The sequence below is a fragment of the Pinus tabuliformis genome, chromosome 2_2 (genome assembly GCF_031772625.1).
Source record: "Pinus tabuliformis cultivar Carrire ecotype Pingquan chromosome 2_2, CPIR1, whole genome shotgun sequence".
Classification (NCBI taxonomy): domain Eukaryota; kingdom Viridiplantae; phylum Streptophyta; class Pinopsida; order Pinales; family Pinaceae; genus Pinus; species Pinus tabuliformis.
In genome coordinates, this window is record NC_142300.1 from 1,197,381,699 (window position 1) to 1,197,395,555 (window position 13,857).

The 13,857-nt window shown below is 39.7% G+C and overlaps 1 pseudogene; it reads left to right on the forward strand.

The window, feature by feature from the left end:
• The first annotated feature begins 3,742 nt into the window (after nucleotides 1-3,742).
• On the forward strand, nucleotides 3,743-7,876 carry LOC149197792 (putative sugar phosphate/phosphate translocator At1g12500 pseudogene; annotated as a pseudogene).
• Nucleotides 7,877-13,857: the final 5,981 nt, after the last annotated feature.

A 13,857-nucleotide genomic window follows, 5' to 3' on the forward strand; every position in this document is an offset into this window, starting at 1 on the left:
GTGGCCGCTCTGTGTTTTGGGGGCGCATTTTGGGGGCGCACCGATTTATGTAATTTTTTAGAACAGTTTGTTAAGACTCGTTTGCAAGCAATATAATTGGTTTTACGTTTGCTATATGTTGCATTGAATGGATATTGTCAACTGATTCGTAGAGGGCCCCTACGACCAGTACAGGCCTTTAACTAATTGCACTTAGATTTCTTTTATTACTTAATCATAGATGCTCTGTTTTGTGTGTTGAAATGTAGTATGATGAATTCACCATTGAATCGTTGTATGCATAAGCAACATCCTTTGCTTTATACCTAGCTTAACTTTGTCATTTTGTTTTCTTTTTATATGGTATAGTGTGACCATTTTCATTTACTTTCTATTTAGTGTAGTTCAACTATTTCATTTCACTACTTTTGAGAATGTCTTGTTTGAATTAAGTTGAATAAGTAAAAGAGTGAGAGCCTTTTGATGAGCCCCAAAAATGTACAATTATTTGGGCTCATTCAACCTCCTAATTTGGCTTAGTCCACCATTTTCATTTGTTTATTGCATGTTTTTGATTATTTTTATGTTAATAGAGTGAATTTGGTTAGTCATTATGCCAACAAGTCTAATGGGTGCTTTGTGTAGCCTTGTTGGTCAACTTGGAGACAAAATTGAAGGTCTTAATGAGCACTTGGCAGCCAAATTCGTGGGAGAACAAGCTAGAGGATTTGTAGGAAGGTGTCCCCCTCATTTATGGACCCTTACCTCGAATTCTCCACCATCAGCTCGGAGTTCAAAGGCCACCAAATTAATGAGCACAAGGGCAGCCAAGCAAGTCAAGTTGGACTGCTGTTAACTCCAAGTCTTGGGTAGCCAAGTCCCTAACTTTTAGGAGGACTGTTGGGTCCTCAAATTGTATAAATAAGAAGGCTTGGGGCCTCATTTTGGTTAGCTAGTTGGTAGTCATTTTTGTAGCTAGTTAGTCATTTTGTTTTAGCCATTAGTTAGCTAGCTTGTAGTTCGATTTTTAGGCCATGGATTAGCTTTGCTTTCAGCTCATTCTCAAGCTCTCCTTGTGGACAGTTTTGATGTAACTTTTCATTTCTTGATTAATAAAGATGGATCCAGCTTTGCACCAGCTCTAAATCGCTCTTGGGAGGCTGTAGTTCTTGGGGTTGGGCCCATCTCAAGCGCCCAGTACCTCCCTTGTTTATATTTATGTGTTTGCTGCGTTCTTGAAATAAAATCTGCTCTTTAGATTTAATTCGTGCTTTGTTACTTAGGTTTCTTTTGATGGTTCAAGTAGCTTCTCATGTTTATAATAGATTGGTAGGAGTTTGTATGCATTTAGATCTTTTGGCATGTTCTTTCTCATGTGATGTATATGGTTCTCTTTTCAAACAAGGCTGCTGTTTACTCATTCATTAACAGTTGGATTGAGTTAGCTAGGACTTGGTTTGTTTGCAAGAATTCATTGATTTGTTTGAATAAGCATTGTGCAGGGCATCTCTATCACCTTCATCACCTCCTCGTTCATCTGAGCCTCGTTCAGGTCAGCTCCTCCATCACCAAGTCTGTTTCTTCATCTCCCATCTGCTCTTTTGCCACGTAACCCTACCTTCTTGCTTTTCCATTGCCTAAACCTTCGTTGATGCAAGTCAGCCTTCCACATCATCTCACCTCTCCATCCATCAGTTCCTAGGTCACTTCAGACCCCCATCCTACCTCCATAACCATCCATGCATCTTCCATCAACCATCCATCCTCAAAAATCCCATTTCGAACCATCCTGTAGAAGAATTACAGAACATCCTGTAGAAGACTTATAGCACTTCCTGTAGAAACCCCTGCAGACTTCCTGTAGAAGTTCATGAACACGGTTGCATGTCATCCAGACTTTGTGAAACTCTCAGAAAGGATACTGGGGATCCCTTAGACTCTCTCTGTACCATCCCAACCTTTCCCAAAGCATTTCATCCCTTGATCCATCCCTGCACAGTGGAAAACTAGTTAGAAGCACATGCATGATAATTTCAACAACTTAATCAAAAATAGAAAAAGATGTTTTCTTTAGGTAGTGATAACTTAGACACATGCATTTTACCTTCCTAGAAGTAATGGCATCTCTTTTCGTTGTTTGCATTCTTTCCTTTGCATCAGTAGGACTAGCTGGTAGAATTAGGGTTTGCTAGGGTTTGCTAGGGTTTGTGTTTCCTTTTGGCTTTCAGTTTCTTTTCGCAAGTAGATTAACTTCCTTTGAGTTAGCTTTCGTCCATCAGTTAAAAAGCTTCTTCTGAGAGCATATAGAAGTTGGCTTGAGCCCTAGCGGACTTGTGCCAGCTGACCAAGTGACAGCTGCGACAAGAGCTAGTACTTGTGCATACAGCACCGTCGCTTCCAAGTTTGTACGAACTACCGGGTTGATAAAATTAGAGATAGGAAGCTCCAGGAGTTGTAGCATTATTGCTACAATACTGGAGCCCACCATCTTTTTGGCGCCGTTGCCGGGGAAGCGGCAGAGTATTGGTGATTGTTGCTATTCTTCTATTTTCTACTACAACCTTCTTCTAAGTAGTTTATTTCATTTATTCAAAAGTAGATTAGCCTTTCTTGCTTTCCTAGATTAGTATTTCCCGCTTTCATAGATTAGCATTTCCTGCTTTCCTAGAATAGCCTTTCAATTCCGCATTTCAATTCTGCAAGCGTAGATTAGTGTTTCAATTTCGCAAGCGTAGCCTAGCATTTCATTCTTGCAATTTCATTTGAGCAAAATAGATTAGTCCTTTCCTGCTTTCATTTCAATTTCGCAAGATAGTTAGTTGCAGTTCAATCTATTTCATGCCTTGTAGGAGTAGAGATAAGTTAGAAAAATGATTGCACAACACCCCCACTGCTTCACACAGCCAACGTTCTTCTTCGATGGCTGTGATGAAAGAGCCCCTGGGTGGACATCAAGACAGATCTGAAGAACCTATAGGGGAGAAGAAGAAGAAAACATTCCTCTGAAGCAAATGGCTACAAGTAGAGATGTTGGGAGCAACGTCTTGTCCAAAGATGAATTTGAAAATCAGATCAAAGATTTCAAGAGTGATGTGAGGCAGTTTCTTGCCATGCAACTGGATACTTTGCGGATCCAAAAGAAGCAAGAGGAAGCCAAGAGGGCTTTGGTCATTTTTTGTCCTAGGTGCCTTAAAAAGCATCCTAGGAACGAATGTCCAATGCACTCCCTAGAAGTGTGTTTTGTATGTGAAGAATACCATCCTACGGATCAGTGCCCTTCCTTGCCCAGAATCAAAGCTGCATATCAAAGAGCCAAGGGAGCCACTGAATCACTCTATTATATGAACCAAAGGAGGCCACATGGACCTAGATCTTACTAGCAGGAACTGCAAGGGATACCCGAGACCTATTATGACCCTTATCAAGCCACTTTCATGCCTTCTTGGGATCCCCCTGCTCATCCTTCCTGGTCTACACCTCCTCCTTGGCCATATCCTCCTTATTCCTTCACAGATCCATATTATGCCCAACCAGCTGCTCATTCGTTTCACTCTTATGCTCAGCCACAGCCTCAGTGGAATGCACCTTATCAGGAGTTGAGGCCCCAGTACAACTCTCATCCTGCTCATTTTCCTCCACCACCTGCTCATCCACAACCATCGCCTCCTCCTCCACCAAGGCAACCCCAAATGCCTACCCAACCGCAATGCCATCCATCTCCATCTCAAACTCACACCTCCACTCATCTACCCGTACCATTTCCAAAGCCATGCAATGGAGCATCCCAACCCCATTGCAAATCTGAGGCACAACATGTGCAAATGATTCCTCGTGAGCTCAATGATGTTCACCAAAGCTCAGGAAAAGTAATGCAGAAAAGAGATCATCTTGAAAGCATTAAAGGATCACATCCAGCAAAAGAAGATTCAAAAGAGGAGATCAAAGAACCATGGGCTGCATTTGATGAAGAAAAGAGATCTAAATCAGAGATCGAGAGAGATCCCTCATGGTTACCATCAAATCCTCCATGTACTCAAGATAAAGATCAACAAAAAGAGGAAGATCAGAAGGTCATGATAGAAGGTGACATGAAGAATGATCCAGATCAGCAAAAGGACCAAGGATATCAAAGCTATATTGAGACATGGTTCCAAACAGTCACTAAGTTGCAGCAGTACTCTCTTCCTCATCTATGTTTGATCCATTCAAAGTCAGATCATCTTGTCTCCGAAATCTGGATCGTTGTCAAAGCATGCATTTCGAGCCTTCACATCGTTTTTTCTCTAATCTCGATGTGCACATGGCTCCATTGGAAGTATTCTTATACTTGAGAATGATTTTGTTTTTCAAGTAGGGTAGGGTAGAAAAAAGAAAAAAAGAAAAAAAGAAAAAGAAAAAGAAAAAAAGGAAAAAAAGGAAAATAGAAATCTAAGGTGAAAACCTCCTCGGAGGCGCCTTAGGTTGGCTCATTGATTGAAAACCTCCATGAGGCGGTCAATGGGTTGAAAAAAAAAGAGAAAAGAGAAAAAGATCTTTGGGTGAAAACCTCCCTTGGAGGCGCCCAAGGCAGGCAATTAGGGTGAAAACCTCCATGAGGCGCCCTAGTTGTTTTTCAAAAAAAAAAGAGAAAAAAGAAAAAGAAAAATAAAGCTAATCTCCATTTCATGTTGCAGCAGTGACATTGCAGGTTGCAAGAGGGACGTTTCATGACAGGAGGAGCACTCAAATCAAAGACAAAGGAGTTTTTGTGCCTTCTACAGGAAGTTTCGTATCTTCTACAGGAAGCTTACAAAAAAAGCCAAATTGATCTCCGAGGAGGACTTGAAGGCTTGGAAAATGTCCATGAGGCCTACCCACATCCATGTTTCCATTCCTCACCCCTTTTCCATCATTTTTTCATGTCATTAAGCTTCTTTCCTCAAAACTGTGTCTTCTACAGGAAAGCTCTGAATTTCTACAGGAAACATCCTGTAGAACCTTTGGACGAGCCAAATCCAATTTCAAAAGTGAATCTGATGGTGGGAGTCTATTGGTTAGGCCTGCAAGCACTTGTGTGTCCATCCCTTGCCTTCATCCATCATTTTTTCACCACCTTGTGCTTCTCATTGTGCTTCTACAGGATCTTCCTGTAGAAATTGTGGGAAACTAGGCATGCATTTCAAAAAGTGGTTTGGCGAGCATGGTAGCTTCCTCAAGTGTTCAGAAGCCTTCATGCCATCTTCCAACTCCTCCTCCATCATCTCCATACCTGCATCACAAACAAAATTCATTTTGTCATCCCATGCAAGCACATGCAAAAAGCCTTGAGGCAAAAATCCATAGAACCAAATTTGTTTTTACCATAACTTGAAAACCATGCATCCTTTTGACAAACCGTTTTATGGGGAATTGTACAAGGTTGATGAAAACAGGCCTGAGCAGTTTCATGCAATTCCGGTGCACGGTTTCCAAGAAATCAGCCTCCATCACCATCAGCCATTTTTGCCTTTTCTCCATAACCGTGCATCCGTTTCAAAACCTGTTTCATGGGGAGATGCACATGGATGATAGTAGCCTACCCAAGCAGTTTCAGCCGATTCCGATGCATGGTTTCCGAGAAATCGAGCTCTGAAATCTTCAGCCATTTTCCAATTTTCTCGAAATCCGTGCATCCATTGATCACGAATTTGCTATGGGAGATGCATAATGATGATAGAAACATGCTCAACAAGTTTCAGATCGATCCGCTTTGGCGTTTGGGAGAAATGTCGAAAACAAGTTCTGGTTCGGGGAAGATGCAGCAACAGCAGCTTGAATGTGCAGATTTGAACGTGGAAACAATTGTCTGGAGCTTGGATCCGGCCAGAGGACACCTGCACATGAAAAACACAATCAAAGATTAGCAGCCAAGCCATCATGCAATCATAAAATCAATGCATGCAGCAAGGACAGGCCACAGCAGCTCACGACAACCATTCAACTTCGAGGTATGTGACTAATCTCATTCTTCTATTGCATAGATTTAATTGGGAACTGCATAAACGAATGGGATGAGGGATTAAGCCACGAATGTAGCAAGGCTCAACTAATTGTCTGCTTCAGAACTCCGCCGGCAGCCACGCAGTGCACGTGGACAATGGACTCACGTAAAAATTAAAAGATTGTAAAAGAAAAAAACAGTGATCAGAAGTTTAACTCTAGTGCAGTTGATTAACAAATAGAAGACATGCAGTTCATCTTCAGTTCGAAAAGGCCAGCGTGCATGTGTTTTGCCACCTCATCACAAATCACGGAGAAATTAAAGACGGCTTGGCTGAAACTCGTGAACTACTGTCCATCTGCACTTTCCACGTCCTCCACTGAAGTCTGCACAATCTATTAACTTGTCATCCTCCACCAAGCTTTCTCGGCCACATTTTTTAACCCGCCTATGCAATCACGTTCTACAGGAAACGGGTGGGTCTTCTACAGGAAGTATGACACAGCGTTTTGGAACAAAGAAACCTGAGCTTTCCCTCATCAGATTTGGAGTTCCGAGAAGGGTAGGCTCGGAAGCACTCTTCCACGCATGATATATATTTTGAAAGGTGGTGAATTGACTATCTGGAGCAGGAGAATTGGAGACCAGTTTGCCTGTAAGTCAAAAATAGCAGTGTGATTGTGTGTTGCATGGAATTTCTCAGTTTTTTTGCATCTCTCCGCGTTTCTGGTCTAAAATTCTCTTATAAAGAAGGCATATGCAGCTGTGAGAGCCAGCCTATGGATGTAACTTTTAAAATTTTCATATCTGAATTTGCCCTGAGAAGAAAACTTGGTCTCTGTCCTCTCTCTGTAGAAGCAAACTCTTCCTCTCATAACCAGATAGCTGAAGAATTCTTAATGTCCTTCAGATCTCTTTCTGCCAAAGAAAAAAGAAGAGAATAGAAGAAAAAACGTGGTTAGGGTCTTTTGCATGCATGAACATAATTGTTAAAACAGAGTAAGGTATCATATCAGAATTTTATGCAAATGATCCAGGATTGTAAAGGGATTATGTCGCAGATCCAAGCTAGTTTGGAAGATGTCTAAATCGAGAACAGGAGAAGAAAAATATGGTGCATTTCCTGCGTCCCAGACTATTACAACAGCTCTCATTATTGCAGCTTGGTACTCTTCCAATATTGGTGTGCTATTGCTTAACAAATGCCTACTTAGTTTTTTGGATGCAGATACCCAATATTCCTCACAATGTTGCACATGTGTGCCTGTTCATTTTATGGTTTTCTGGCAATTTCATGGTTAGAGATTGTACCAATGCAGTTCATCATCTTCAGGAGACAGTTTCTTGAGATATTGGCACTGAGCTTCATTTCCTGCTTCTCGGTTGTTTGTGGCAATATTTCTCTACGCTATTTGCCAGTGTCCTTCAATCAAGCTATTGGGGCAACAACTCCCTTCTTCACAACAATATTTTTCATTTATAAAAACATGTAAGAGGGAGTCTTCTGTGGTTTATATGGCCTTGGTGCCTGTGGTATTTGGCGTTGTTATTGCAAGCAACAGTGAGCCATTATTCCACCTTTTTTGGTTTTTTGGTTTGCCTAGGATCAATGGCTGCCAGAGCATTGAAATTAGTTGTTCAGGGGCTCCTGCTTACCTCTGAGGCAGAGAAGCTTCACTCTATGAATTTGCTCATGTGCATGGCACCAATTGCTGCGCTGCTATTGCTTCCTATTACTCTTTTTGAGGAAGGTAATGTAGTAGCGATTGCTATTAAAAAAAAAAAGCCATAGAAAACACCTTTATCATATTCCTGTTGCTTGGAAACATGACCATGGCTTATTTTGTGAATTTAACCAACTTCCTTGTTACAAAACATACGAGTGCCCTCACGTTGCAGGTTTTAGGAAATGCCAAGGCCACCATTTCTTCCATATGATTGCATGTACTTGCACACTCATAACAAGGCTGAGAATTCAACAGGAAAAGCAGCAGGCCGTGAGGAAGAAGAGCAGAAAGGAGGAGAAGATGAAGGCTGCCACAGCACAGGTCAAGGAGAAGGCGCCCCAGCCAAGAAAGCCAAAACTCGGCTACAGGTCGGTTTCTACAGGAAGACAGAGTCTGTTTCTACAGGAAGACAGAGTCTGTTTCTACAGGAAGACAGAACAGTTTCTACAGGAAAGTTTGAAAAGAGGGAAGCCAAAGGAGAAATCGGCCGAGATGCTAGCCAAGGACGTCACCAGGGCCATCAAAGACAAGGGGAGAGATTTGGTTGCTCAGAGGATGAGCAACACTTTCAGTAGGGGGGTGATGATGAGCCCCAAAAATGTACAATTATTTGGGCTCATTCAACCTCCTAATTTGGCTTAGTCCACCATTCTCATTTGTTTATTGCATGTTTTTGATTATTTTTATGTTAATAGAGTGAATTTGGTTAGTCATTATGCCAACAAGTCTAATGGGTGCTTTGTGTAGCCTTGTTGGTCAACTTGGAGACAAAATTGAAGGTCTTAATGAGCACTTGGCAGCCAAATTCGTGGGAGAACAAGCTAGAGGATTTGTAGGAAGGTGTCCCCCTCATTTATGGACCCTTACCTCGAATTCTCCACCATCAGCTCGGAGTTCAAAGGCCACCAAATTAATGAGCACAAGGGCAGCCAAGCAAGTCAAGTTGGACTGCTATTAACTCCAAGTCTTGGGTAGCCAAGTCCCTAACTTTTAGGAGGACTGTTGGGTCCTCAAATTGTATAAATAAGAAGGCTTGGGGCCTCATTTTGGTTAGCTAGTTGTTAGTCATTTTTGTAGCTAGTTAGTCATTTTGTTTTAGCCATTAGTTAGCTAGCTTGTAGTTCGATTTTTAGGCCATGGATTAGCTTTGCTTTCAGCTCATTCTCAAGCTCTCCTTGTGGACAGTTTTGATGTAACTTTTCATTTCTTGATTAATAAAGATGGATCCAGCTTTGCACCAGCTCTAAATCGCTCTTGGGAGGCTGTAGTTATTGGGGTTGGGCCCATCTCAAGCGCCCAGTACCTCCCTTGTTTATATTTATGTGTTTGCTGCGTTCTTGAAATAAAATCTGCTCTTTAGATTTAATTCGTGCTTTGTTACTTCGGTTTCTTTTGATGGTTCAAGTAGCTTCTCATGTTTATAATAGATTGGTAGGAGTTTGTATGCATTTAGATCTTTTGGCATGTTCTTTCTCATGTGATGTATATGGTTCTGTTTTCAAACAAGGCTGCTGTTTACTCATTCATTAACAGTTGGATTGAGTTAGCTAGGACTTGGTTTGTTTGCAAGAATTCATTGATTTGTTTGAATAAGCATTGTGCAGGGCATCTCTATCACCTTCATCACCTCCTCGTTCATCTGAGCCTCGTTCAGGTCAGCTCCTCCATCACCAAGTCTGTTTCTTCATCTCCCATCTGCTCTTTTGCCACGTAACCCTACCTTCTTGCTTTTCCATTGCCTAAACCTTCGTTGATGCAAGTCAGCCTTCCACATCATCTCACCTCTCCATCCATCAGTTCCTAGGTCACTTCAGACCCCCATCCTACCTCCACAACCATCCATGCATCTTCCATCAACCATCCATCCTCAAAAATCCCATTTCGAACCATCCTGTAGAAGAATTACAGAACATCCTGTAGAAGACTTACAGCACTTCCTGTAGAAACCCCTGCAGACTTCCTGTAGAAGTTCATGAACACGGTTGCATGTCATCCAGACTTTGTGAAACTCTCAGAAAGGATACTGGGGATCCCTTAGACTCTCTCTGTACCATCCCAACCTTTCCCAAAGCATTTCATCCCTTGATCCATCCCTGCACAGTGGAAAACTAGTTAGAAGCACATGCATGATAATTTCAACAACTTAATAAAAAATACAAAAAGATGTTTTCTTCAGATAGTGATAACTTAGACACATGCATTTTACCTTCCTAGAAGTAATGGCATCTCTTTTCGTTGTTTGCATTCTTTCCTTTGCATCAGTAGGACTAGCTGGTAGAATTAGGGTTTGCTAGGGTTTGTGTTTCCTTTTGGCTTTCAGTTTCTTTTCGCAAGTAGATTAACTTCCTTTGAGTTAGCTTTCGTCCATCAGTTAAAAAGCTTCTTCTGAGAGCATATAGAAGTTGGCTTGAGCCCTAGCGGACTTGTGCCAGCTGACCAAGTGACAGCTGCGACAAGAGCTAGTACTTGTGCATACAACACCGTCGCTTCCAAGTTTGTACGAACTACCGGGTCGATAAAATTAGAGATAGGAAGCTCCAGGAGTTGTAGCATTATTGCTACAATACTGGAGCCCACCACCTTTCCCTTAGCAATTAAATTCAGACATTATTCATTTACAACTTGATAGAATATATCTCTCCTGCACATAGTAAATTAGATTTGGCTACAACATAAAAATTCAAGTCAAAAATCCAAAACAATCTAACACAAGTAAAGTGTAGAATCACTCTCATATCATCCATATACTGATTCAATAGAGAATAATTCCTAAGAAGACTAGCTAACAACTTTAGGGATCAATACATTAATATAATCAACAATACCATCTCCACACTAATTCTAAATTTTAGACTCTAATAGGAACATAATGACATCAAATAAATTCTAGCACATATAGTGCACCCGCGCTTCATCAGTATACCTGCCCTAGTCGATAATTTATGATTGACAATTTAAGGACATTAAATTGGCCAAACACATGTAGTGTTTCCAGGTTTACTTGTAAGTAAATCATGTGAATTGGATAAAGAAAAATTCACTCCCATGGAGTGTGGTGATAGCAATGGCCCATCCTCATTGGCATTTTCTGAAAGTGCGGTGAATGCCTTTGTGTCCATCCCATTTATTCCAACTTCGCCCTTGAAACCACTAACTCTGATGTTGAAAAGGCCATGTCTAGCCAGAATCTTGTAATGGAGCCCTCTCCATTGTCTTTGAAGACCCGTGTTCTAGAAAACAACAGTGAGAAAGGTGAACATCCAAGTCCGCTATCTGTCCTAGACTTCACGTTTCCCAGAAGAAATTTCCACCCCTAACTTGCGATTACAAATTCTATGAATAGATTACTCATTTGGTGTGTTTTTGTAGATAAAAATAGTTATATTGGTCTTTGATCAATTTTATTTGTATATTATGTTGAAATTATCTATTTAATTATGGTTTTTTAATAGGTTGGTAAGGAAGGGTGTGCGAAATGGAAGGCTATTTCAGACGAGGTTATAATTTTATGGCTCTATTCATGACTTTTTGTTTTGTTTCTTCCTTTGTTTGTGAATTAATATTTTAAGCCATTCTCTTGCAGGAGAAGAAGCCATACTTGGACAAGGTTGTTGAGCTAAAGGCATAGTATGAGAAAGATATGTCTAAATACCAACAAGATCTCAAGGTTAGTTTTTCTTATTTATGTGCATTTGCATTTAGAAATCAATAACTTGGATCATTTTGTTTGTGCAATTGATAGGCATATTTTTTATTCTCTCTATTTGGTTTTCATATAAGGGTAAAGAAAATGATAAATGTCTGTAAAATGTAGGATGAGGCAGCTAAGTCTAGTGGTGAGTGTGAGGATGAAGTAGCAAAATCTGATGGTGATGGTGGTGATGATGAGGCGACTAACTCAAAATGGTGATGGTGAAACCTCCCCAACATTCCTTACAACAATGTTGAGTTGACAAATACAAATAGTGAAGAGTAAGAAAAGGAAACTCACAATGAAACATCTCAAAGGATTTATCTGTTTTATACCAGATATTTCTTGATGGCCATATAATGCGCATAGATTTATTTATTTAAACCAATCTGCTCCAATCACAATCACAACTTCAACTTATTCTATAACTTCGATGGTTGCGCTTCTCCTTGGGCCCCCAAAGCAAGGAAACTTTTAAGGATGGAAAATTATCTTGAAGTTTAAAAACATTGGCAAATCTCACTAGTCCCTAATATGCAATCTATAAAACGTTTATCGATATATTTGTAAAATTATTCAAATTTATAATGATTTTATATATAGTATATACATAATATTGGCGATTTTTAGGGTAAAATAATTTAATATTGTGAAATTTAGGGGAATCATTTTTATAAAAAATGGAAATTGGTGAATTGTTTTTGTGAAAAATCATGGAAAATTAGCCCACTTATGAATATTAGCCCCTAAATTTTCCATGCCCCAAAGCTCTGCAACTATCCAGATTTTGTGGTGGTTGAGCCAAAATCTACGATAGGAGGGAATAAAATGGCGTTGTATTGCAATCAAAGCACAACCTCTCTAAAACATTCTCAATATCCGGTGTGATTTGTAGCATTGAAAAGTGACATGTGGCAGTCTGTTTCCTCTTATAATGATCATGCATTTGGTTTCATATTTTCTTTTCTTCTTGTATGAATAGGAACAACCATCAAGCATTCACAGGAAAATCTCTTGGTCTACAATTTTGTTCCAGTGACCAACACTCTATTGCACTGTGTTTTCATCAATTAATGGTCATGTAGTGGTGCACCGATCAATAAATTGGACAGAGAATGACTAGGGATAACTTTCCTAGTTCTTATATTCCGAATTTAAACAAGAATGCAACAAATTACATATATAACCATAAATACAGAGATGCAACAGAAATAACTTCCTTTCATTAAAATCAAATAATGAAATATGCTTACAAATAGAATGGAAATGATACTAGTTCGGGCGACGGTAGCTTATCTCTAAGAAGAGATGTGACGGTGACATGCCTATGAACTGAGTTACAATGAGGCTTAAGGGCCTTTTTATTATTGAACAATAATAGAAAACGCTAAACAACCAAAACCCTAACCTGAGGAGATGTAACACCAAGAGTTTATGGGCCCTGTTGGTTAGTTGGGCAGCCAACTTCTCGGGGTCATAACTTGGTCATATTATCTTCGTTTGACGCACATGATACCTCATTGGAAATATCCCTCCAAGGACTACAATTGAAAACATGATTTCAATGAAATCACCCAGAAGAATATTGCCAAAAAACGTCGTTTAGGGTCTCAAAATGGCTCCAGAAGTTCACGACCCAAAAAACTGCCAAAAATAGTAAAATGTGCTACAATTAAGGAAACTGAAAAATTGAAAGAAACAATGGTGGGGTCCAAGTGCAATCGCGAGTGGCCACCAATATATACCTGGATCATCTTGTGATAGATTTTGATTATGTCATTTTAATGGTAGAGCTTTGATATTTATACTTTAGTTCATCAGTATATGCTTTAGTTTTATAATTTTGAGTTCAACAACCAATAGAGGTTCATGGATAATCTTCTCACTAGGGATTTTTCATATTACCACTCCTCCATTCCCATTCCTTGTTGACATACTTTTGCAGCGATATTTTTTCTCACTAATGTTCTTCATCTCATGCTTCTTCATCTTATGCTTTGGACATTCAAATAACGGATCTCACCAGTACTGAGACTGCTGAAACCTCCACGTAATGTGATATACTACATATCATAGTGGAAAATTATATCGCGAGACAAGTATAGAGAAATTTTCAAGTGATTCTATTCAGTGTAGTGTTACCTATATAGGGTTTTCGTTTGTTAGCTTTAAACAATTTAAAAACGTGTGTACAAGAGAAGTTTCCAATTGAAGCCCTTCAACAAGGGTTTAAGGTTATCTGTATAGCTTCAAACAATTAAAAAATGTGCTTATGCCATGCTTTTCGTTATGTATGATATATTTATTGTTTAATTAGTTTCAAGGTGAGGTTTTACATTTTCTGATTATATATTTGAAAATTGATTTCAGTAAAATTCGAAAGGGGAACATATATGTGAAAATAGAATTCTCTCACATCAAAAGAAGGTGAAATGTCATCTTGAAAAGCTCATGTCTTTTTAGCTAAACATGCTCAAGTAAATTTGCAAAAGGCTTACCTC